The sequence below is a fragment of the Parasteatoda tepidariorum genome, chromosome 1 (assembly GCF_982258835.1).
Source record: "Parasteatoda tepidariorum strain Cologne lab strain chromosome 1, Ptep-v5.0, whole genome shotgun sequence".
NCBI classification, from domain to species: domain Eukaryota; kingdom Metazoa; phylum Arthropoda; class Arachnida; order Araneae; family Theridiidae; genus Parasteatoda; species Parasteatoda tepidariorum.
Window position 1 is genome coordinate 116344438 of NC_141755.1, and position 27160 is coordinate 116371597.

The following is a 27160-nucleotide window of genomic DNA, read 5'->3' on the forward strand; positions in this document are numbered from 1 at the left end:
GAATTAGGGGGTACACTATGTATATTTTAAATAGTGCATTAAAACAAGGAAATTCGAAGACACTTTTCAATGATAGGAAGCGCGAAGTCCCTCTTCACTGTTAGCCCGATTTCGGACCTTAATATTGACCTATAATATTTTAATTGGACCAGGTATTATATTGCAGGGTAATAGTGTACACTTCTACAGGAAATAATTATAGGTCAATTAGGGGGAACACAGCGTGACCCTAAAGTTTACTATGTATGCCTATGTGAAATAAAGTGTTCTGAGAAGCTTAAAATGAAGAAATAAGACTTCTAAAATGCTTTAAAAATTCAAAGACATCTTTCAATGGTTAACTAACGCAAGGCGCGATATCAGACCTTAATATTGACCTATAATATTTTAGTTGGACCAGGTATTATATTACAGGGTAATAGTGTACCCTACCACAGGAAATAATTATAGGTGAATTAGGGGGTACACTATGTATATTTTAAATACTGCATTAAAACAAGGAAATTCGAAGACACTTTTCTATGCTAACAAACGGCACGATATCTGAACTTAAAAATGACTTAATTCCCTATTGCTCAAAACGAGGAAATTCGCCTTCTAAAACCCTTTAAAGATAGGAAGCGCGAAGTCACTTTTCAATGTTAACGTAAAGATCGATTTCAGATCTTAATATTGTCCCATAATATTTAAATTGGACCACATATTATATTACAAGGTGATAGTGTACCCTACCACAGGAAATAATTATAGGTGAATTAGGGGGTACACTATGTATATTTTAAATAGTGCATTAAAACAAGGAAATTCAAAGACACTTTTCAATGTTAACTAACGCCACGGTATCGGATCTTAATATTGGCCTATAATATTTTAGTTGGTCCAGGTATTATATTACAGGGTAATAGTGTACACTTCTACAGGAAATAATTATAGGTCAATTAGGGGGCACACAGCGCGACCCTAAAGTTTACTATGTATGCCTATGTGAAATAAAGTGTTCTGAGAAGCTTAAAATGAAGAAAGAAGACTTCTAAAATGCTTTAAAAATTCAAAGACATCTTTCAATGGTTAACTAACGCAAGGCGCGATATCAGACCTTAATATTGACCTATAATATTTTAGTTGGACCAGGTATTATATTACAGGGTAATAGTGTACCCTACCACGGGAAATAATTATATGTCAATTAGAGGGAACACAATGAGTTCCTGTATTTTACTATGTGTGCGTATCTAAAATAAGTGTTCGGAAGAGCATAAAATGAGGAAATTCGCCTTCTAAAACCTTTTAAAGATAGGAAGCGCAAAGTCCCTCTTCACTGTTAGCCCGATTTCGGACCTTAATATTGACCGATAATATTTTAATTGGACCAGATATTATATTGCAGGGTAATAGTGTACCCTACCAAAGGAAATAATTATAGGTCAATTAGGGGGTACACTATGTATACTTTAAATAGTGCATTAAAACAAGGAAATTCGAAGACACTTTTCAATGTTAACTAACGCCACGGTATCGGATCTTAATATTGGCCTATAATATTTCAGTTGGTCCAGGTATTATATTACAGGGTAATAGTGTACACTTCTACTGGAAATAATTATAGGTCAATTAGGGGGCACACAGCGTGACCCTAAAATTTTCTATGTATACCTATGTGAAATAAAGTGTTCTGAGAAGCTTAAAATGAATAAATAAGACTTCTAAAATGCTGTAAAAATTCAAAGACATCTTTCAATGGTTAACTAACGCAAGGCGCGATATCAGACCTTAATATTGACCTATAATATTTTAGTTGGACCAGGTATTATATTACAGGGTAATAGAGTACACTTCTACAGGAAATAATTATAGGTCAATTAGGGGGCACACAGCGTGACCCTAAAGTTTACTATATATGCCTATGTGAAATAAAGTGTTCTGAGAAGCTTAAAATGAAGAAATAAGACTTCTAAAATGCTTTAAAAATTCAAAGACATCTTTCAATGGTTAACTAACGCAAGGCGCGATATCAGACCTTAATATTGACCTATAATATTTTAGTTGGACCAGGTATTATATTACAGGGTAATAGTGTACCCTAAAACGGGAAATATTTATATGTCAATTAGAGGGAGCACAATGAGTTCCTGTATTTTACTATGTGTGCGTATCTAAAATAAGTGTTCGGAAGAGTTTAAAATGAGGAAATTCGCCTTCTAAAACCCTTTAAAGATAGGAAGCGCGAAGTCCCTCTTCACTGTTAGCCCGATTTCGGACCTTCATATTGACCTATAATATTTTAATTGGACCAGGTTTTATATTGCAGCGTAATAATGTACCCTACCTCAGGAAATAATTATAGGTGGATTAGGGGGTACTCTATGTATATTTTAAATAGTGCATTAAAACAAGGAAATTCGAAGACACTTTTCAATGCTAACAAACGGCACGATATCTGAACTTAAAAATGACTTAATTCACTATTGCTCAAAGCGAGGAAATTCGCCTTCTAAAACCCTTTAAAGATAGGAAGCGCGAAGACACTTTTCAATGTTAACGTAAAGATCGATTTCAGATCTTAATATTGACCCATAATATTTAAATTGGACCACATATTATATTACAGGGTGATAGTGTACCCTTCCACAGGAAATAATTATAGGTGAATTAGGGGGTACACTATGTATATTTTAAATAGTACATTAAAACAAGGAAATTCAAAGACACTTTTCAATGCTAACTAACGCCACGGTATCGGATCTTAATATAGGCCTATAATATTTTAGTTGGTCCAGGTATTATATTACAGGGTAATAGTGTACACTTCTACAGGAAATAATTATAGGTCAATTAGGGGGCACACAGCGTGACCCTAAAGTTTACTATGTATGCCTATGTGAAATAAAGTGTTCTGAGAAGCTTAAAATGAAGAAATAAGACTTCTAAAATGCTTTAAAAATTCAAAGACATCTTTCAATGGTTAACTAACGCAAGGCGCGATATCAGACCTTAATATTGACCTATAATATTTTAGTTGGACCAGGTATTATATTACAGGGTAATAGTGTACCCTACCACAGGAAATAATTATAGGTGAATTAGGGGGTACACTATGTATATTTTAAATACTGCATTAAAACAAGGAAATTCGAAGACACTTTTCTATGCTAACAAACGGCACGATATCTGAACTTAAAAATGACTTAATTCCCTATTGCTCAAAACGAGGAAATTCGCCTTCTAAAACCCTTTAAAGATAGGAAGCGCGAAGTCACTTTTCAATGTTAACGTAAAGATCGATTTCAGATCTTAATATTGTCCCATAATATTTAAATTGGACCACATATTATATTACAGGGTGATAGTGTACCCTACCACAGGAAATAATTATAGGTGAATTAGGGCGTACACTATGTATATTTTAAATAGTGCATTAAAACAAGGAAATTCAAAGACACTTTTCAATGTTAACTAACGCCACGGTATCGGATCTTAATATTGGCCTATAATATTTTAGTTGGTCCAGGTATTATATTACAGGGTAATAGTGTACACTTCTACAGGAAATAATTATAGGTCAATTAGGGGGCACACAGCGCGACCCTAAAGTTTACTATGTATGCCTATGTGAAATAAAGTGTTCTGAGAAGCTTAAAATGAAGAAAGAAGACTTCTAAAATGCTTTAAAAATTCAAAGACATCTTTCAATGGTTAACTAACGCAAGGCGCGATATCAGACCTTAATATTGACCTATAATATTTTAGTTGGACCAGGTATTATATTACAGGGTAATAGTGTACCCTACCACGGGAAATAATTATATGTCAATTAGAGGGAACACAATGAGTTCCTGTATTTTACTATGTGTGCGTATCTAAAATAAGTGTTCGGAAGAGCATAAAATGAGGAAATTCGCCTTCTAAAACCTTTTAAAGATAGGAAGCGCGAATTCCCTCTTCACTGTTAGCCCGATTTCGGACCTTAATATAGACCTATAATATTTTAATTGGACCAGGTATTATATTGCAGGGTAATAGTGTACACTTCTACAGGAAATAATTATAGGTCAATTAGGGAGCACACAGCGTGACCCTAAAGTTTACTATGTATGCCTATGTGAAATAAAGTGTTCTGAGAAGCATAAAATGAAGAAATAAGACTTCTAAAATGCTTTAAAAATTCAAAGACATCTTTCAATGGTTAACTAACGCAAGGCGCGATATCAGACCTTAATATTGACCTATAATATTTTAGTTGGACCAGGTATTATATTACAGGGTAATAGAGTACACTTCTACAGGAAATAATTATAGGTCAATTAGGGGGCACACAGCGTGACCCTAAAGTTTACTATGTATGCCTATGTGAAATAAAGTGTTCTGAGAAACTTAAAATGAAGAAATGAGACTTCTAAAATGCTTTAAAAATTCAAAGACATCTTTCAATGGTTAACTAACGCAAGGCGCGATATCAGACCTTATTATTGACCTATAATATTTTAGTTGGACCAGGTATTATATTACAGGGTAATAGTGTACCCTACCACGGGAAATAATTATATGTCAATTTGAGGGAACACAATGAGTTCCTGTATTTTACTATGTGTGCGTATCTAAAATAAGTGTTCGGAAGAGCTTAAAATGAGGAAATTCGTCTTCTAAAACCCTTTAAAGATAGGAAGCGCGAAGTCCCTCTTCACTGTTAGCCCGATTTCGAACCTTAATATTGACCTATAATATTTTAATTGGACCAGGTATTATATTGCAGGGTAATAGTGTACCCTACCTCAGGAAATAATTAAAGGTGAATTAGGGGGTACACTATGTATATTTTAAATAGCGCATTAAAACAAGGAAATTCGAAGACACTTTTCAATGCTAACAAACGCCACGGTATCGGATCTTAATATTGGCCTATAATATTTAAATTGGACCAGGTATTATATTGCAGGGTAATAGAGTACCCTACCACAGGAAATAATTATAGGTGAATTAGGGGGTACACTATGTATATTTTAAATATACATTAAAACAAGGAAATTTGGAGACACTTTTCAATGCTAACAAACGGCACGATATCTGACCTTAAAAATGACTTAATTCACTATTGCTCAAAACGAGGAAATTCGCCTTCTAAAATCCTTTAAAGATAGGAAGCGCGAAGTCACTTTTCAATGTTAACGTAGAGATCGATTTCAGATCTTAATATTGACCCATAATATTTAAATTGGACCTCATATTATATTACAGGGTGATAGTGTTCCCTTCCACGGGAAATAATTATATGTCAATTAGAGGGAACACAATGAGTTCCTGTATTTTACTATGTGTGCGTATCTAAAATAAGTGTTCGGAAGAGCTTAAAATGAGGAAATTCGCCTTCTAAAACCCTTTAAAGATAGGAAGCGCGAAGTCCCTCTTCACTGTTAGCCCGATTTCGGACCTTAATATTGACCTATAATGATTTAATTGGACCAGGTATTATATTGCAGGGTAATAGTGTGCCCTACCACAGGAAATAATTATAGGTGAATTAGGGGGTACACTATGTATATTTTAAATACTGCATTAAAACAAGGAAATTCGAAGACACTTTTCTATGCTAACAAACGGCACGATATCTGAACTTAAAAATGACTTAATTCCCTATTGCTCAAAACGAGGAAATTCGCCTTCTAAAACCTTTTAAAGATAGGAAGCGCAAAGTCCCTCTTCACTGTTAGCCCGATTTCGGACCTTAATATTGACCTATAATATTTTAATTGGACCAGATATTATATTGCAGGGTAATAGTGTACACTTCTACAGGAAATAATTATAGGTCAATTAGGGGGCTCACAGCGTGACCCTAAAGTTTACTATATATGCCTATGTGAAATAAAGTGTTCTGAGAAGCTTAAAATGAAGAAATAAGACTTCTAAAATGCTTTAAAAATTCAAAGACATCTTTCAATGGTTAACTAACGCAAGGCGCGATATCAGACCTTAATATTGACCTATAATATTTTAGTTGGACCAGGTATTATATTACAGGGTAATAGAGTACACTTCTACAGGAAATAATTATAGGTCAATTAGGGGGCACACAGCGTGACCCTAAAGTTTACTATATATGCCTATGTGAAATAAAGTGTTCTGAGAAGCTTAAAATGAAGAAATAAGACTTCTAAAATGCTTTAAAAATTCAAAGACATCTTTCAATGGTTAACTAACGCAAGGCGCGATATCAGACCTTAATATTGACCTATAATATTTTAGTTGGACCAGGTATTATATTACAGGGTAATAGTGTACCCTAAAACGGGAAATATTTATATGTCAATTAGAGGGAGCACAATGAGTTCCTGTATTTTACTATGTGTGCGTATCTAAAATAAGTGTTCGGAAGAGTTTAAAATGAGGAAATTCGCCTTCTAAAACCCTTTAAAGATAGGAAGCGCGAAGTCCCTCTTCACTGTTAGCCCGATTTCGGACCTTCATATTGACCTATAATATTTTAATTGGACCAGGTTTTATATTGCAGCGTAATAATGTACCCTACCTCAGGAAATAATTATAGGTGGATTAGGGGGTACTCTATGTATATTTTAAATAGTGCATTAAAACAAGGAAATTCGAAGACACTTTTCAATGCTAACAAACGGCACGATATCTGAACTTAAAAATGACTTAATTCACTATTGCTCAAAGCGAGGAAATTCGCCTTCTAAAACCCTTTAAAGATAGGAAGCGCGAAGACACTTTTCAATGTTAACGTAAAGATCGATTTCAGATCTTAATATTGACCCATAATATTTAAATTGGACCACATATTATATTACAGGGTGATAGTGTACCCTTCCACAGGAAATAATTATAGGTGAATTAGGGGGTACACTATGTATATTTTAAATAGTACATTAAAACAAGGAAATTCAAAGACACTTTTCAATGCTAACTAACGCCACGGTATCGGATCTTAATATAGGCCTATAATATTTTAGTTGGTCCAGGTATTATATTACAGGGTAATAGTGTACACTTCTACAGGAAATAATTATAGGTCAATTAGGGGGCACACAGCGTGACCCTAAAGTTTACTATGTATGCCTATGTGAAATAAAGTGTTCTGAGAAGCTTAAAATGAAGAAATAAGACTTCTAAAATGCTTTAAAAATTCAAAGACATCTTTCAATGGTTAACTAACGCAAGGCGCGATATCAGACCTTAATATTGACCTATAATATTTTAGTTGGACCAAGTATTATATTACAGGGTAATAGTGTACCCTACCACAGGAAATAATTATAGGTGAATTAGGGGGTACACTATGTATATTTTAAATAGTGCATTAAAACAAGGAAATTCGAAGACACTTTTCTATGCTAACAAACGGCACGATATCTGAACTTAAAAATGACTTAATTCCCTATTGCTCAAAACGAGGAAATTCGCCTTCTAAAACCCTTTAAAGATAGGAAGCGCGAAGTCACTTTTCAATGTTAACGTAAAGATCGATTTCAGATCTTAATATTGTCCCATAATATTTAAATTGGACCACATATTATATTACAGGGTGATAGTGTACCCTACCACAGGAAATAATTATAGGTGAATTAGGGGATACACTATGTATATTTTAAATAGTGCATTAAAACAAGGAAATTCAAAGACACTTTTCAATGTTAACTAACGCCACGGTATCGGATCTTAATATTGGCCTATAATATTTTAGTTGGACCGCGTATTATATTACAGGGTAATAGTGTACCCTACCACGGGAAATAATTATATGTCAATTAGAGGGAACACAATGAGTTCCTGTATTTTATTATGTGTGCGTATCTAAAATAAGTGTTCGGAAGAGCATAAAATGAGGAAATTCGCCTTCTAAAACCTTTTAAAGATAGGAAGCGCAAAGTCCCTCTTCACTGTTAGCCCGATTTCGGACCTTAATATTGACCTATAATATTTTAATTGGACCAGATATTATATTGCAGGGTAATAGTGTACCCTACCAAAGGAAATAATTATAGGTGAATTAGGGGGTACACTATGTATATTTTAAATATACATTAAAACAAGGAAATTTGAAGACACTTTTCAATGCTAACAAACGGCACGATATCTGACCTTAAAAATGACTTAATTCACTATTGCTCAAAACGAGGAAATTCGCCTTCTAAAATCCTTTAAAGATAGGAAGCGCGAAGTCACTTTTCAATGTTAACGTAGAGATCGATTTCAGATCTTAATATTGACCCATAATATTTAAATTGGACCTCATATTATATTACAGGGTGATAGTGTTCCCTTCCACGGGAAATAATTATATGTCAATTAGAGGGAACACAATGAGTTCCTGTATTTTACTATGTGTGCGTATCTAAAATAAGTGTTCGGAAGAGCTTAAAATGAGGAAATTCGCCTTCTAAAACCCTTTAAAGATAGGAAGCGCGAAGTCCCTCTTCACTGTTAGCCCGATTTCGGACCTTAATATTGACCTATAATGATTTAATTGGACCAGGTATTATATTGCAGGGTAATAGTGTACCCTACCACAGGAAATAATTATAGGTGAATTAGGGGGTACACTATGTATATTTTAAATACTGCATTAAAACAAGGAAATTCGAAGACACTTTTCTATGCTAACAAACGGCACGATATCTGAACTTAAAAATGACTTAATTCCCTATTGCTCAAAACGAGGAAATTCGCCTTCTAAAACCTTTTAAAGATAGGAAGCGCAAAGTCCCTCTTCACTGTTAGCCCGATTTCGGACCTTAATATTGACCTATAATATTTTAATTGGACCAGATATTATATTGCAGGGTAATAGTGTACACTTCTACAGGAAATAATTATAGGTCAATTAGGGGGCTCACAGCGTGACCCTAAAGTTTACTATATATGCCTATGTGAAATAAAGTGTTCTGAGAAGCTTAAAATGAAGAAATAAGACTTCTAAAATGCTTTAAAAATTCAAAGACATCTTTCAATGGTTAACTAACGCAAGGCGCGATATCAGACCTTAATATTGACCTATAATATTTTAGTTGGACCAGGTATTATATTACAGGGTAATAGAGTACACTTCTACAGGAAATAATTATAGGTCAATTAGGGGGCACACAGCGTGACCCTAAAGTTTACTATATATGCCTATGTGAAATAAAGTGTTCTGAGAAGCTTAAAATGAAGAAATAAGACTTCTAAAATGCTTTAAAAATTCAAAGACATCTTTCAATGGTTAACTAACGCAAGGCGCGATATCAGACCTTAATATTGACCTATAATATTTTAGTTGGACCAGGTATTATATTACAGGGTAATAGTGTACCCTAAAACGGGAAATATTTATATGTCAATTAGAGGGAGCACAATGAGTTCCTGTATTTTACTATGTGTGCGTATCTAAAATAAGTGTTCGGAAGAGTTTAAAATGAGGAAATTCGCCTTCTAAAACCCTTTAAAGATAGGAAGCGCGAAGTCCCTCTTCACTGTTAGCCCGATTTCGGACCTTCATATTGACCTATAATATTTTAATTGGACCAGGTTTTATATTGCAGCGTAATAATGTACCCTACCTCAGGAAATAATTATAGGTGGATTAGGGGGTACTCTATGTATATTTTAAATAGTGCATTAAAACAAGGAAATTCGAAGACACTTTTCAATGCTAACAAACGGCACGATATCTGAACTTAAAAATGACTTAATTCACTATTGCTCAAAGCGAGGAAATTCGCCTTCTAAAACCCTTTAAAGATAGGAAGCGCGAAGACACTTTTCAATGTTAACGTAAAGATCGATTTCAGATCTTAATATTGACCCATAATATTTAAATTGGACCACATATTATATTACAGGGTGATAGTGTACCCTTCCACAGGAAATAATTATAGGTGAATTAGGGGGTACACTATGTATATTTTAAATAGTACATTAAAACAAGGAAATTCAAAGACACTTTTCAATGCTAACTAACGCCACGGTATCGGATCTTAATATAGGCCTATAATATTTTAGTTGGTCCAGGTATTATATTACAGGGTAATAGTGTACACTTCTACAGGAAATAATTATAGGTCAATTAGGGGGCACACAGCGTGACCCTAAAGTTTACTATGTATGCCTATGTGAAATAAAGTGTTCTGAGAAGCTTAAAATGAAGAAATAAGACTTCTAAAATGCTTTAAAAATTCAAAGACATCTTTCAATGGTTAACTAACGCAAGGCGCGATATCAGACCTTAATATTGACCTATAATATTTTAGTTGGACCAAGTATTATATTACAGCGTAATAGTGTACCCTACCACAGGAAATAATTATAGGTGAATTAGGGGGTACACTATGTATATTTTAAATAGTGCATTAAAACAAGGAAATTCGAAGACACTTTTCTATGCTAACAAACGGCACGATATCTGAACTTAAAAATGACTTAATTCCCTATTGCTCAAAACGAGGAAATTCGCCTTCTAAAACCCTTTAAAGATAGGAAGCGCGAAGTCACTTTTCAATGTTAACGTAAAGATCGATTTCAGATCTTAATATTGTCCCATAATATTTAAATTGGACCACATATTATATTACACGGTGATAGTGTACCCTACCACAGGAAATAATTATAGGTGAATTAGGGGATACACTATGTATATTTTAAATAGTGCATTAAAACAAGGAAATTCAAAGACACTTTTCAATGTTAACTAACGCCACGGTATCGGATCTTAATATTGGCCTATAATATTTTAGTTGGACCGCGTATTATATTACAGGGTAATAGTGTACCCTACCACGGGAAATAATTATATGTCAATTAGAGGGAACACAATGAGTTCCTGTATTTTATTATGTGTGCGTATCTAAAATAAGTGTTCGGAAGAGCATAAAATGAGGAAATTCGCCTTCTAAAACCTTTTAAAGATAGGAAGCGCAAAGTCCCTCTTCACTGTTAGCCCGATTTCGGACCTTAATATTGACCTATAATATTTTAATTGGACCAGATATTATATTGCAGGGTAATAGTGTACCCTACCAAAGGAAATAATTATAGGTGAATTAGGGGGTACACTATGTATACTTTAAATAGTACATTAAAACAAGGAAATTCGAAGACACTTTTCAATGTTAACTAACGCCACGGTATCGGATCTTAATATTGGCCTATAATATTTTAGTTGGTCCAGGTATTATATTACAGGGTAATAGTGTACACTTCTACAGGAAATAATTATAGGTCAATTAGGGGGCACACAGCGTGACCCTAAAGTTTTCTATGTATGCCTATGTGAAATAAAGTGTTCTGAGAAGCTTAAAATGAATAAATAAGACTTCTAAAATGCTGTAAAAATTCAAAGACATCTTTCAATGGTTAACTAACGCAAGGCGCGATATCAGACCTTAATATTGACCTATAATATTTTAGTTGAACCAGGTATTATATTACAGGGTAATAGTGTACCCTACCACGGGAAATAATTATATGTCAATTAGAGGGAACACAATGAGTTCCTGTATTTTACTATGTGTGCGTATCTAAAATAAGTATTCGGAAGAGCTTAAAATGAGGAAATTCGCCTTCTAAAACCCTTTAAAGATAGGAAGCACGAAGTCCCTCTTCACTGTTAGCCCGATTTCGGACCTTAATATTGACCTATAATATTTTAATTGGACCAGGTATTATATTGCAGGGTAATAGTGTACCCTACCACAGGAAATAATTATAGGTGAATTAGGGGGAACACTATGCATATTTTAAATAGTGCATTAAAACAAGGAAATTCGAACACACTTTTCAATGTTAACTAACGCCACGGTATCGGATCTTAATATTGGCCTATAATATTTTAGTTGGTCCAGGTATTATATTACAGGGTAATAGTGTACACTTCTACAGGAAATATATATAGGTCAATTAAGGGGCACACTGCGTGACCCTAAAATTTACTATGTATGCCTATGTGAAATAAAGTGTTTTGAGAAGCTTAAAATGAAGAAATAAGACTTCTAAAATGCTTTAAAAAGTCAAAGACATCTTTCAATGGTTAACTAACGCAAGGCGCGATATCAGACCTTAATATTGACCTATAATATTTTAGTTGGACCAGGTATTATACACTGGTTATCATAAATTAAGGAAAAATCACAAAAATAGCGATAACTCTTTCAAAAGTAAGCCAAACCGTGCAAAATTTGCATATGTTGTCCACTAAGAGTAGCTGAGTAAAATTGCAATATGCAAATTAGTGGCGCTGCACTCGGCTTACGTCATCTGCCTGGAGCATAAAAGTCCAAGTTTGAGAGAAAGCACACAAATTTTACTGTGATTGCGACATTGAAAATCTGAGATAGCCAATTCGTAATAATGACCTCTAGGCATCATTTGCCTGAAGAACTACGATGGAGAGCCATCGGGAGACTAGAGGCAGGGCAGAGTCAATCAGAAGTGGCCAGATGGCTAAATGTGAGTCCATCTGTGGTTCATAGACTTTGGAGGCAATTTCAAACCACAGATTCGGCATCTAGGAGGTTCAGTCAAGGACGGCCAACTGTTACGACCAGTGCCGATGACCGATATTTGACATTAAGTGCACGCAGGAATAGAACCGCTACTCCGACACATCTTAGATCCTCTCTTGCTGCAGCCACCGGAAGGTTGGTGTCAACGTCAACTGTGCGCAGAAGGCTCCACGAAGGTGGTCTGTATGCGAGACGACCAGCCATTTGCGTGCCGCTCACATCACGCCATAGGAGAGACCGTTTGCAGTGGGCCCGACAACATGTCCACTGGACGTCAGATCAATGGAGGCCTGTTCTCTTTACGGATGAGTCCAGGTTTAGTCTAGAAAGTGACAGTAGACGTTATTTGATATGGAGAGAACCTGGGACCCGTTATCATCCATCAAACATCCGTGAAAGAGATGCATACGGAAGAGGCAGTGTCTGTGTTTGGGGAGGCATATCCTTAGGAGGGCGCACATACCTCCATGTCTTTCCAAGGGGAACCGTGAATGCTCAGGTTTATCGAGACAACATCCTTGATGCTTATGTGCGCCCATATGCCGGGGCAATTGGTGATTGCTTCCTGTTACAGGACGATAATGCAAGACCACACAGAGCTCGCATTGTTGATGATTATCTTCAACAGGAAACAATTACTCGCATGGAGTGGCCAGCTCGATCCCCGGACTTGAATCCTATCGAGCACGTTTGGGATGCTCTAGGGAGACGTGTATCTGCCATCAATCCGCCCCCTCAGACCCTTGCCACGCTTGCAACTGCTTTACAAGAGCAATGGCTCTCACTTCCTATTGAACTGATAGACCGCATAATTGAAAGCATCACACATCGCTGTTTGTGCTGTATTGCTTCTAGAGGCAATCATATTCCATATTAAAGGTACTTTTTCTATTGCAAACCGATACTTCCAATTTGTTTATTTTATACATGTGCTAATTTCTATACTACTATTAATGTCTGATAATTTCTTTTTATGTTGTTTAATACCTTACTATGTGTTGTATATTGTGGGTAAGTTTCATAAAATTCCATGTGTAATTTCTTGAGTTATCGCGATTTTTGTGAATTTTCCTTAATTTATGATAACCAGTGTATTACAGGGTAATTGTGTACCCTACCACGGGAAATAATTATATGTCAATTAGAGAGAACACAATGAGTTCCTGTATTTTACTATGTGTGCGTATCTAAAATAAGTGTTCGGAAGAGCTTAAAATGAGGAAATTCGCCTTCTAAAACCCTTTAAAGATAGGAAGCGCGAATTCCCTCTTCACTGTTAGCCCGATTTCGGACCTTAATATTGACCTATAATATTTTAATTGGACCAGGTATTATATTGCAGGGTAATAGTGTACACTTCTACAGGAAATAATTATAGGTCAATTAGGGGGCACACAGCGTGACCCTAAAGTTTACTATGTATGCCTATGTGAAATAAAGTGTTCTGAGAAGCTTAAAATGAAGAAATACGACTTCTTAAATACTTTAAAAATGTAAAGACATCTTTTAATGGTTAACTAACGCAAGACGCGATATCAGACCTTAATATTGACCTATAATATTTTAGTTGAACCAGGTATTATATTACAGGGTAATAGTGTTCCCTACCTCGGGAAATAATTATATGTCAATTAGAGGGAACACAATGAGTTCCTGTATTTTACTATGTGTGCGTATCTTAAATAAGTGTTCGGAAGTGCTTAAAATGAGGAAATTCGCCTTCTAAATCCCTTTAAAGATAGGAAGCGCGAAGTCCCTCTTCATTGTTAGCCCGATTTCGGACCTTAATATTGACCTATAATATTTTAATTGGACCAGGTATTATATTGCAGGGTAATAGTGTACACTTCTACAGGAAATAATTATGGGTCAATTAGGGGGCACACAGCGTGACCCTAAAGTTTACTATGTATGCCTATCTGAAATAAAGTGTTCTGAGAAGCTTAAAATGAAGAAATAAGATTTCTAAAATGCTTTAAAAGTTCAAAGACATCTTTCAATGGTTAACTAACGCAAGGCGCGATATCAGACCTTAATATTGACCTATAATATTTTAGTTGGACCAGGTATTATATTACAGGGTAATAGTGTTCCCTACCACGGGAAATAATTATATGTCAATTAGAGGGAACACAATGAGTTCCTGTATTTTACTATGTGTGCGTATCTAAAATAAGTGTTCGGAAGAGCTTAAAATGAGGAAATTCGCCTTCTAAAACCCTTTAAAGATAGGAAGCGCGAATTCCCTCTTCACTGTTAGCCCGATTTCGGACCTTAATATTGACCTATAATATTTTAATTGGACCAGGTTTTATATTGTAGCGTAATAGTGTACACTTCTACAGGAAATAATTATAGGTCAGTTAGGGGGCACACAGCGTGTCCCTAAAGTTTACTATGTATGCCTATGTGAAATAAAGTGTTCTGAGAAGCTTAAAATGAAGAAATAAGGCTTCTAAAATGCTTTAAAACTTTAAAGACATCTTTCAATGGTTAACTAACGCAAGGCGCGATATCAGACCTTAATATTGACCTATAATATTTTAATTGGACCAGGTTTTATATTGCAGCGTAATAGTGTACCCTACCACAGGAAATAATTATAGGTCAATTAGGGTTTACACTATGTATATTTTAAATAGTGCATTAAAACAAGGAATTTCGAAGACACTTTTCAATGTTAACTAACGCCACGGTATCGGAACTTAATATTGGCCTATAATATTTTAGTTGGTCCAGGTATTATATTACAGGGTAATAGTGTACACTTCTACAGGAAATAATTATAGGTCAAATAGGGGGCACACAGCGTGACCCTAAAGTTTACTATGTATGCCTATGTGAAATAAAGTGTTCTGAGAAGCTTAAAATGAAGAAATAAGACTTCTAAAATGCTTTAAAAATTCAAAGACATCTGTCAATGGTTAACTAACGCAAGGCGCGATATCAGACCTTAATATTGACCTATAATATTTTAGTTGGACCAGGTATTATATTACAGGGTAATAGTGTACCCTACCACGGGAAATAATTATATGTCAATTAGAGGGAACACAATGAGTTCCTGTATTTTACTATGTGTGCGTATCTAAAATAAGTGTTCGGAAGAGCTTAAAATGAGGAAATTCGCCTTCTAAAACCCTTTAAAGATAGGAAGCGCGAAGTCCCTCTTCACTGTTAGCCCGATTTCGGACCTTAATATTGACCTATAATATTTTAATTGGACCAGGTATTATATTGCAGGGTAATAGTGTACCCTTCCACAGGAAATAATTATAGTTGTATTAGGGGGTACACTATGTATATTTTAAATAGTGCATTAAAACAAGGAAATTCGAAAACACTTTTCAATGCTAACAAACGGCACGATATTTGACCTTAAAAATGACTTAATTAACTATTGCTCAAAACGAGGAAATTCGCCTTCTAAAACCCTTTAAAGATAGGAAGCGCGAAGTCATTTTTCAATGTTAACGTAAAGAGCGATTTCAGATCTTAATATTGACAAATAATATTTAAATTGGACCTCATATTATATTACAGGGTGATAGTGTACCCTACCACAGGAAATAATTATAGGTGAATTAGGGGGTACACTATGTATATTTTAAATAGTGCATTAAAACAAGGAAATTCGAAGACACTTTTCAATGCTAACAAACGCCACGGTATCGGATCTTAATATTGGCCTATAATATTTTAGTTGGACCAGGTATTATATTACAGGGTAATAGTGTACCCTACCACGGGAAATAATTATATGTCAATTAGAGGGAACACAATGAGTTCCTGTATTTTACTATGTGTGCGTATCTAAAATAAGTGTTCGGAAGAGCTTAAAATGAAGAAATTCGCCTTCTAAAACCCTTTAAAGATAGGAAGCGCGAAGTCCCTCTTCACTGTTAGCCCGATTTCGGACCTTAATTATGACCTATAATATTTTAATTGGACCAGGTATTATTTTGCAGCGTAATAGTGTACACTTCTACAGGAAATAATTATAGGTCAATTAGGGGGCACACAGCGTGACCCTAAAGTTTACTATGTATGCCTATGTGAAATAAAGTGTTCTGAGAAGCTTAAAATGAAGAAATAAGACTTCTAAAATGCTTTAAAAATTCAAAGACATCTTTCAATGGTTAACTAACGCAAGGCGCGATATCAGACCTTAATATTGACCTATAATATTTTAGTTGGACCAGGTATTATATTACAGGGAAATAGTGTACCCTACCACGGGAAATAATTATATGTCAATTAGAGGGAACACAATGAATTCCTGTATTTTACTATGTGTGCGTATCTAAAATAAGTGTTCGGAAGAGCTTAAAATGAGGAAATTCGCCTTCTAAAACCCTTTAAAGATAGGAAACGCGAAGTCCCTCTTCACTGTTAGCCCGATTTCGGACCTTAATATTGACCTATAATATTTTAATTGGACCAGGTATTATATTGCAGGGTAATAGTGTACCCTACCACGGGAAATAATTATATGTCAATTAGAGGGAACACAATGAGTTCCTGTATTTTACTATGTGTGCGTATCTAAAATAAGTGTTCGGAAGAGCTTAAAATGAGGAAATTCGCCTTCTAAAACCCTTTAAAGATAGGAAGCGCGAAGTCCCTCTTCACTGTTAGCCCGATTTCGGACCTTAATATTGACCTATAATATTTTAATTGGACCAGGTATTAAATTGCAGGGTAATAGTGTACACTTCTACAGGAAATAATTATAGGTCAATTAGGGGGCACACAGCGTGACCCTAAAGTTTACTATGTATGCCTATGTGAAATAAAGTGTTCTGAGAAGCTTAAAATGAAGAAATAAGACTTCTAAAATGCTTTAAAAATTCAAAGACATGTGTCAATGGTTAACTAACGCAAGGCGCGATATCAGACCTTAATATTGACCTATAATATTTTAGTTGGACCATGTATTATATTACAGGGTAATAGTGTACCCTACCACGGGAAATAATTGTATGTCAATTAGAGGGAACACAATGAGTTCCTGTATTTTACTATGGGTGCGTATCTAAAATAAGTGTTCGGAAGAGCTTAAAATGAGGAAATTCGCCTTCTAAAACCCTTAAAAGATAGGAAGCGCGTAGTCCCTCTTCACTGATAGCCCGATTTCGGACCTTAATATTGACCTATAATATTTTAATTGGACCAGGTATTATATTGCAGGGTAATAGTGTACCCTACCACAGGAAATAATTATGGGTGAATTAGGGGGTACACTATGTATATTTTAAATAGTGCATTAAAACAAGGAAATTCGAAGACACTTTTCAATGTTAACTAACGCCACGGTATCGGAACTTAATATTGGCCTATAATATTTTAGTTGGTCCAGGTATTATATTACAGGGTAATAGTGTACACTTCTACAGGAAATAATTATAGGTCAATTAGGGGGCACACAGCGTGACCCTAAAGTTTACTATGTATGCCTATGTGAAATAAAGTGTTCTGAGAAGCTTAAAATGAAGAAATAAGACTTCTAAAATGCTTTAAAAATTCAAAGACATGTGTCAATGGTTAACTAACGCAAGGCGCGATATCAGACCTTAATATTGACCTATAATATTTTAGTTGGACCAGGTATTATATTACAGGGTAATAGTGTACCCTACCACGGGAAATAATTATATGTCAATTAGAGGGTACACTATGTATATTTTAAATAGTGCATTAAAACAAGGAAATTCGAAGACACTTTTCAATGCTAACAAACGGCACGATATCTGACCTTAAAAATGACTTAATTCACTATTGCTCAAAACGAGGAAATTCGCCTTCTAAAACCCTTTAAAGATAGGAAGCGCGAAGTCACTTTTCAATGTTAACGTAAAGATCGATTTCAGATCTTAATATTGACCCATAATATTTAAATTGGACCACATATTATATTACAGGGTGACAGTGTACCCTACCACAGGAAATAATTAAAGGTGAATTAGGGGGTACACTATGTATATTTTAAATAGTGCATTAAAACAAGGAAATTCGAAGACACTTTTCAATGTTAACTAACGCCACGGTATCGGATCTTAATATTGGCCTATAATATTTTAGTTGGTCCAGGTATTATATTACAGGGTAATAGTGTACACTTCTACAGGAAATAATTATAGGTCAATTAGGGGGCACACAGCGTGACTCTAAAGTTTACTATGTATGCCTATGTGAAATAAAGTGTTCTGAGAAGCTTAAAATGAAGAAATAAGACTTCTAAAATGCTTTAAAAATTCAAAGACATCTTTCAATGGTTAACTAGCGCAAGGCGCGATATCAGACCTTAATATTGACCTATAATATTTTAGTTGGACCAGGTATTATATTACAGGGAAATAGTGTACCCTACAACGGGAAATAATTATATGTCAATTAGAGGGAACACAATGAGTTCCTGTATTTTACTATGTGTGCGTATCTAAAATAAGTGTTCGGAAGAGCTTAAAACGAGGAAATTCGCCTTCTAAAACCCTTTAAAGATAGGAAGCGCGAAGTCCCTCTTCACTGTTAGCCCGATTTCGGACCTTAATATTGACCTATAATATTTTAATTGGACCAGGTATTATATTGCAGGGTAATAGTGTACACTTCTACAGGAAATAATTATAGGTCAATTAGGGGGCACACAGCGTGACCCTAAAGTTTACTATGTATGCCTATGTGAAATAAAGTGTTCTCAGAAGCTTAAAATGAAGAAATAAGACTTCTAAAATGCTTTAAAAATTCAAAGACATCTTTCAATGGTTAACTAACGCAAGGCGCGATATCAGACCTTAATATTGACCTATAATATTTTAGTTGGACCCGGTATTATATTACAGGGTAATAGTGTACCCTACCACGGGAAATAATTATATGTCAATTAGAGGGAACCCAATGAGTTCCTGTATTTTACTATGTGTGCGTATCTAAAATAAGTGTTCGGAAGAGCTTAAAATGAGGAAATTCGCCTTCTAAAACCCTTTAAAGATAGGAAGCGCGAAGTCCCTCTTCACTGTTAGCCCGATTTCGGACCTTAATATTGACCTATAATATTTTAATTGGACCAGGTATTATATTGCAGGGTAATAGTGTACCCTACCACAGGAAATAATTATAGGTGAATTAGGGGGTACACTATGTATATTTTAAATAGTGCATTAAAACAAGGAAATTCGAAGACACTTTTCAATGTTAACTAACGCCACGGTATCGGAACTTAATATTGGCCTATAATATTTTAGTTGATCCAGGTATTATATTACAGGGTAATAGTGTACACTTCTACAGGAAATAATTATAGGTCAATTAGGGGGCACACAGCGTGACCCTAAAGTTTACTATGTATGCCTATGTGAAATAAAGTGTTCTGAGAAGCTTAAAATGAAGAAATAAGACTTCTAAAATGCTTTAAAAATTCAAAGACATGTGTCAATGGTTAACTAACGCAAGGCGCGATATCAGACCTTAATATTGACCTATAATATTTTAGTTGGACCAGGTATTATATTACAGGGTAATAGTGTACCCTACCACGGGAAATAATTGTATGTCAATTAGAGGGAACACAATGAGTTCCTGTATTTTACTATGGGTGCGTATCTAAAATAAGTGTTCGGAAGAGCTTAAAATGAGGAAATTCGCCTTCTAAAACCCTTAAAAGATAGGAAGCGCGAAGTCCCTCTTCACTGATAGCCCGATTTCGGACCTTAATATTGACCTATAATATTTTAATTGGACCAGGTATTATATTGCAGGGTAATAGTGTACCCTACCACAGGAAATAATTATAGGTGAATTAGGGGGTACACTATGTATATTTTAAATAGTGCATTAAAACAAGGAAATTCGAAGACACTTTTCAATGTTAACTAACGCCACGGTATCGGATCTTAATATTGGCCTATGATATTTTAGTTGGTCCAGGTATTATATTTCAGGGTAATAGTGTACACTTCTACAGGAAATAATTATAGGTCAATTAGGGGGAACACAGCGTGACCCTAAAGTTTAGGATGTATGCCTATGTGAAATAAAGTGTTCTGAGAAGCTTAAAATGAAGAAATAAGACTTCTAAAATGCTTTAAAAATTCAAAGACATCTTTCAATGGTTAACTAACGCAAGGCGCGATATCAGACCTTAATATTGACCTATAATATTTTAGTTGGACCAGGTATTATATTACAGGGTAATAGTGTACCCTACCACGGGAAATAATTATATGTCAATTAGAGGGTACACTATGTATATTTTAAATAGTGCATTAAAACAAGGAAATTCGAAGACACTTTTCAATGCTAACAAACGGCACGATATCTGACCTTAAAAATGACTTAATTCACTATTGCTCAAAACGAGGAAATTCGCCTTCTAAAACCCTTTAAAGATAGGAAGCGCGAAGTCACTTTTCAATGTTAACGTAAAGATCGATTTCAGATCTTAATATTGACCCATAATATTTAAATTGGACCACATATTATATTACAGGGTGACAGTGTACCCTACCACAGGAAATAATTAAAGGTGAATTAGGGGGTACACTATGTATATTTTAAATAGTGCATTAAAACAAGGAAATTCGAAGACACTTTTCAATGTTAACTAACGCCACGGTATCGGATCTTAATATTGGCCTATAATATTTTACTTGGTCCAGGTATTATATTACAGGGTAATAGTGTACACTTCTACAGGAAATAATTATAGGTCAATTAGGGGGCACACAGCGTGACTCTAAAGTTTACTATGTATGCCTATGTGAAATAAAGTGTTCTGAGAAGCTTATAATGAAGAAATAAGACTTCTAAAATGCTTTAAAAATTCAAAGACATCTTTCAATGGTTAACTAGCGCAAGGCGCGATATCAGACCTTAATATTGACCTATAATATTTTAGTTGGACCAGGTATTATATTACAGGGAAATAGTGTACCCTACAACGGGAAATAATTATATGTCAATTAGAGGGAACACAATGAGTTCCTGTATTTTACTATGTGTGCGTATCTAAAATAAGTGTTCGGAAGAGCTTAAAACGAGGAAATTCGCCTTCTAAAACCCTTTAAAGATAGGAAGCGCGAAGTCCCTCTTCACTGTTAGCCCGATTTCGGACCTTAATATTGACCTATAATATTTTAATTGGACCAGGTATTATATTGCAGGGTAATAGTGTACACTTCTACAGGAAATAATTATAGGTCAATTAGGGGGCACACAGCGTGACCCTAAAGTTTACTATGTATGCCTATGTGAAATAAAGTGTTCTGAGAAGCTTAAAATGAAGAAATAAGACTTCTAAAATGCTTTAAAAATTCAAAGACATCTTTCAATGGTTAACTAACGCAAGGCGCGATATCAGACCTTAATATTGACCAATAATATTTTAGTTGGACCAGGTATTATATTACAGGGTAATAGTGTACCCTACCACGGGAAATAATTATATGTCAATTAGAGGGAACACAATGAGTTCCTGTATTTTACTATGTGTGCGTTTCTAAAATAAGTGTTCGGAAGAGCTTAAAATGAGGAAATTCGCCTTCTAAAACCCTTTAAAGATAGGAAGCGCGAAGTCCCTCTTCACTGTTAGCCCGATTTCGGACCTTAATATTGACCTATAATATTTTAATTGGACCAGGTATTATATTGCAGGGTAATAGTGTACCCTACCACAGGAAATAATTATAGGTCAATTAGGGGGTACACTATGTATATTTTAAATAGTGCATTAAAACAAGGAAATTCGAAGACACTTTTCAATGTTAACTAACGCCACGGTATCGGAACTTAATATTGGCTTATAATATTTTAGTTGGTCCAGGTATTATATTACAGGGTAATAGTGTACACTTCTACAGGAAATAATTATAGGTCAATTAGGGGCACACAGCGTGACCCTAAAGTTTACTATGTATGCCTATGTGAAATAAAGTGTTCTGAGAAGCTTAAAATGAAGAAATAAGACTTCTAAAATGCTTTAAAAATTCAAAGACATCTGTCAATGGTTAACTAACGCAAGGCGCGATATCAGACCTTAATATTGACCTATAATATTTTAGTTGGACCAGGTATTATATTACAGGGTAATAGTGTACCCTACCACGGGAAATAATTATATGTCAATTAGAGGGAACACAATGAGTTCCTGTATTTTACTATGTGTGCGTATCTAAAATAAGTGTTCGGAAGAGCTTAAAATGAGGAAATTCGCCTTCTAAAACCCTTTAAAGATAGGAAGCGCGAAGTCCCTCTTCACTGTTAGCCCGATGTCGGACCTTAATATTGACCTATAATATTTTAATTGGACCAGGTATTATATTGCAGGGTAATAGTGTACCCTACCACAGGAAATAATTATAGGTGAATTAGGGGGTACACTATGTATATTTTAAATAGTGCATTAAAACAAGGAAATTCGAAGACACTTTTCAATGCTAACAAACGGCACGATATCTGACCTTAAAAATGACTTAATTCACTATTGCTCAAAACGAGGAAATTCGCCTTCTAAAACCCTTTAAAGATAGGAAGCGCGAAGTCACTTTTCAATGTTAACGTAAAGATCGATTTCAGATCTTAATATTGACCCATAATATTTAAATTGGACCACATATTATATTACAGGGTGACAGTGTACCCTACCACAGGAAATAATTAAAGGTGAATTAGGGGGTACACTATGTATATTTTAAATAGTGCATTAAAACAAGGAAATTCGAAGACACTTTTCAATGTTAACTAACGCCACGGTATCGGATCTTAATATTGGCCTATAATATTTTAGTTGGTCCAGGTATTATATTACAGGGTAATAGTGTACACTTCTACAGGAAATAATTATAGGTCAATTAGGGGGCACACAGCGTGACTCTAAAGTTTACTATGTATGCCTATGTGAAATAAAGTGTTCTGAGAAGCTTAAAATGAAGAAATAAGACTTCTAAAATGCTTTAAAAATTCAAAGACATCTTTCAATGGTTAACTAGCGCAAGGCGCGATATCAGACCTTAATATTGACCTATAATATTTTAGTTGGACCAGGTATTATATTACAGGGAAATAGTGTACCCTACAACGGGAAATAATTATATGTCAATTAGAGGGAACACAATGAGTTCCTGTATTTTACTATGTGTGCGTATCTAAAATAAGTGTTCGGAAGAGCTTAAAATGAGGAAATTCGCCTTCTAAAACCCTTTAAAGATAGGAAGCGCGAAGTCCCTCTTCACTGTTAGCCCGATTTCGGACCTTAATATTGACCTATAATATTTTAATTGGACCAGGTATTATATTGCAGGGTAATAGTGTATCCTACCACAGGAAATAATTATAGGTGAATTAGGGGGTACACTATGTATATTTTAAATAGTGCATTAAAACAAGGAAATTCGAAGACACTTTTCAATGTTAACTAACGCCACGGTATCGGATCTTAATATTGGCCTATAATATTTTAGTTGGTCCAGGTATTATATTACAGGGTAATAGTTTACACTTCTACAGGAAATAATTATAGGTCAATTAGGGGGCACACAGCGTGACCCTAAAGTTTACTATGTATGCCTATGTGAAATAAAGTGTTCTGAGAAGCTTAAAATGAAGAAATAAGACTTCTAAAAAGCTTTAAAAATTCAAAGACATCTTTCAATGGTTAACTAAGGCAAGGCGCGATATCAAACCTTAATATTGACCTATAATATTTTAGTTGGACCCGGTATTATATTACAGGGTAATAGTGTACCCTACCACGGGAAATAATTATATGTCAATTAGAGGGAACACAATGAGTTCCTGTATTTTACTATGTATGCGTATCTAAAATAAGTGTTCGGAAGAGCTTAAAATGAGGAAATTCGCCTTCTAAAACCCTTTAAAGATAGGAAGTCCCTCTTCACTGTTAGCACGATTTTGGACCTTAATATTGACCTATAATATTTTAATTGGACCAGGTATTATATTGCAGGGTAATAGTGTACACTTCTACAGGAAATAATTATAGGTCAATTAGGGGGCACACAGCGTGACTCTAAAGTTTACTATGTATGCTTATGTGAAATAAAGTGTTCTGAGAAGCTTAAAATGAAGAAATAAGACTTCTAAAATGCTTTAAAAATTCAAAGACATCTTTCAATGGTTAACTAACGCAAGGCGCGATATCAGACCTTAATATTGACCTATAATATTTTAGTTGGACCAGGTATTATATTACAGGGTAATAGTGTACCCTTCCACGGGAAATAATTATATGTCAATTAGAGGGAACACAATGAGTTCCTGTATTTTACTATGTGTGCGTATCTAAAATAAGTGTTCGGAAGAGCTTAAAATGAGGAAATTCGCCTTCTAAAACCCTTTAAAGATAGGAAGCGCGAAGTCCCTCTTCACTGTTAGCCCGATTTCGGACCTTAATATTGACCTATAATATTTTAATTGGACCAGGTATTATATTGCAGGGTAATAGTGTACACTTCTACAGGAAATAATTATAGGTCAATTAGGGGGCACACAGCGTGACCCTAAAGTTTACTATGTATGCCTATATGAAATAAAGTGTTCTGAGAAGCTTAAAATGAAGAAATAAGACTTCTAAAAAGCTTTAAAAATTCAAAGACATCTTTCAATGGTTAACTAACGCAAGGCGCGATATCAGACCTTAATATTGACCTATAATATTTTAGTTGGACCCGGTATTATATTACAGGGAAATAGTGTACCCTACCACGGGAAATAATTATATGTCAATTAGAGGGAACACAATGAGTTCCTGTATTTTACTATGTGTGCGTATCTAAAATAAGTGTTCGGAAGAGCTTAAAATGAGGAAATTCGCCTTCTAAAACCCTTTAAAGATAGGAAGCGCGAAGTCCCTCTTCACTGTTAGCCCGATGTCGGACCTTAATATTGACCTATAATATTCTAATTGGACCAGGTATTATATTGCAGGGTAATAGTGTACCCTACCACAGGAAATAATTATAGGTGAATTAGGGGGTACACTATGTATATTTTAAATAGTGCATTAAAACAAGGAAATTCGAAGACACTTTTCAATGCTAACAAACGGCACGATATCTGACCTTAAAAATGACTTAATTCACTATTGCTCAAAACGAGGAAATTCGCCTTCTAAAACCCTTTAAAGATAGGAAGCGCGAAGTCCCTCTTCACTGTTAGCCCGATTTCGGACCTTAATATTGACCTATAATATTTTAATTGGACCAGGTATTATATTGCAGGGTAATAGTGTATCCTACCACAGGAAATAATTATAGGTGAATTAGGGGGTACACTATGTATATTTTAAATAGTGCATTAAAACAAGGAAATTCGAAGACACTTTTCAATGTTAACTAACGCCACGGTATCGGATCTTAATATTGGCCTATAATATTTTAGTTGGTCCAGGTATTATATTACAGGGTAATAGTTTACACTTCTACAGGAAATAATTATAGGTCAATTAGGGGGCACACAGCGTGACCCTAAAGTTTACTATGTATGCCTATGTGAAATAAAGTGTTCTGAGAAGCTTAAAATGAAGAAATAAGACTTCTAAAAAGCTTTAAAAATTCAAAGACATCTTTCAATGGTTAACTAAGGCAAGGCGCGATATCAAACCTTAATATTGACCTATAATATTTTAGTTGGACCCGGTATTATATTACAGGGTAATAGTGTACCCTACCACGGGAAATAATTATATGTCAATTAGAGGGAACACAATGAGTTCCTGTATTTTACTATGTATGCGTATCTAAAATAAGTGTTCGGAAGAGCTTAAAATGAGGAAATTCGCCTTCTAAAACCCTTTAAAGATAGGAAGTCCCTCTTCACTGTTAGCCCGATTTTGGACCTTAATATTGACCTATAATATTTTAATTGGACCAGGTATTATATTGCAGGGTAATAGTGTACACTTCTACAGGAAATAATTATAGGTCAATTAGGGGTTACGCAGCGTGTCCCTAAAGTTTACTATGTATGCCTAAGTGAAATAAAGTGTTCTGAGAAGCTTAAAATGAAGAAATAAGACTTCTAAAATGCTTTAAAAATTCAAAGACTTCTTTCAATGGTTAACTAACGCAAGGCGCGATATCAGACCTTAATATTGACCTATAATATTTTAGTTGGACCAGGTATTATATTACAGGGTAACAGTGTACCCTTCCACGGGAAATAATTATATGTCAATTAGAGGGAACACAATGAGTTCCTGTATTTTACTATGTGTGCGTATCTAAAATAAGTGTTCGGAAGAGCTTAAAATGAGGAAATTCGCCTTCTAAAACCCTTTAAAGATAGGAAGCGCGAAGTCCCTCTTCACTGTTAGCCCGATTTCGGACCTTAATATTGACCTATAATATTTTATATGGACCAGGTATTATATTGCAGGGTAATAGTGTACACTTCTAAAGGAAATAATTATAGGTCAATTAGGGGGCACACAGCGTGACCCTAAAGTTTACTATGTATGCCTATGTGAAATAAAGTGTTCTGAGAAGCTTAAAATGAAGAAATAAGACTTCTAAAATGCTTTAAAAATTCAAAGACATCTTTCAATGGTTAACTAACGCAAGGCGCGATATCAGACCTTAATATTGACCTATAATATTTTAGTTGGACCAGGTATTATATTACAGGGTAATAGTGTACCCTACCACGGGAAATAA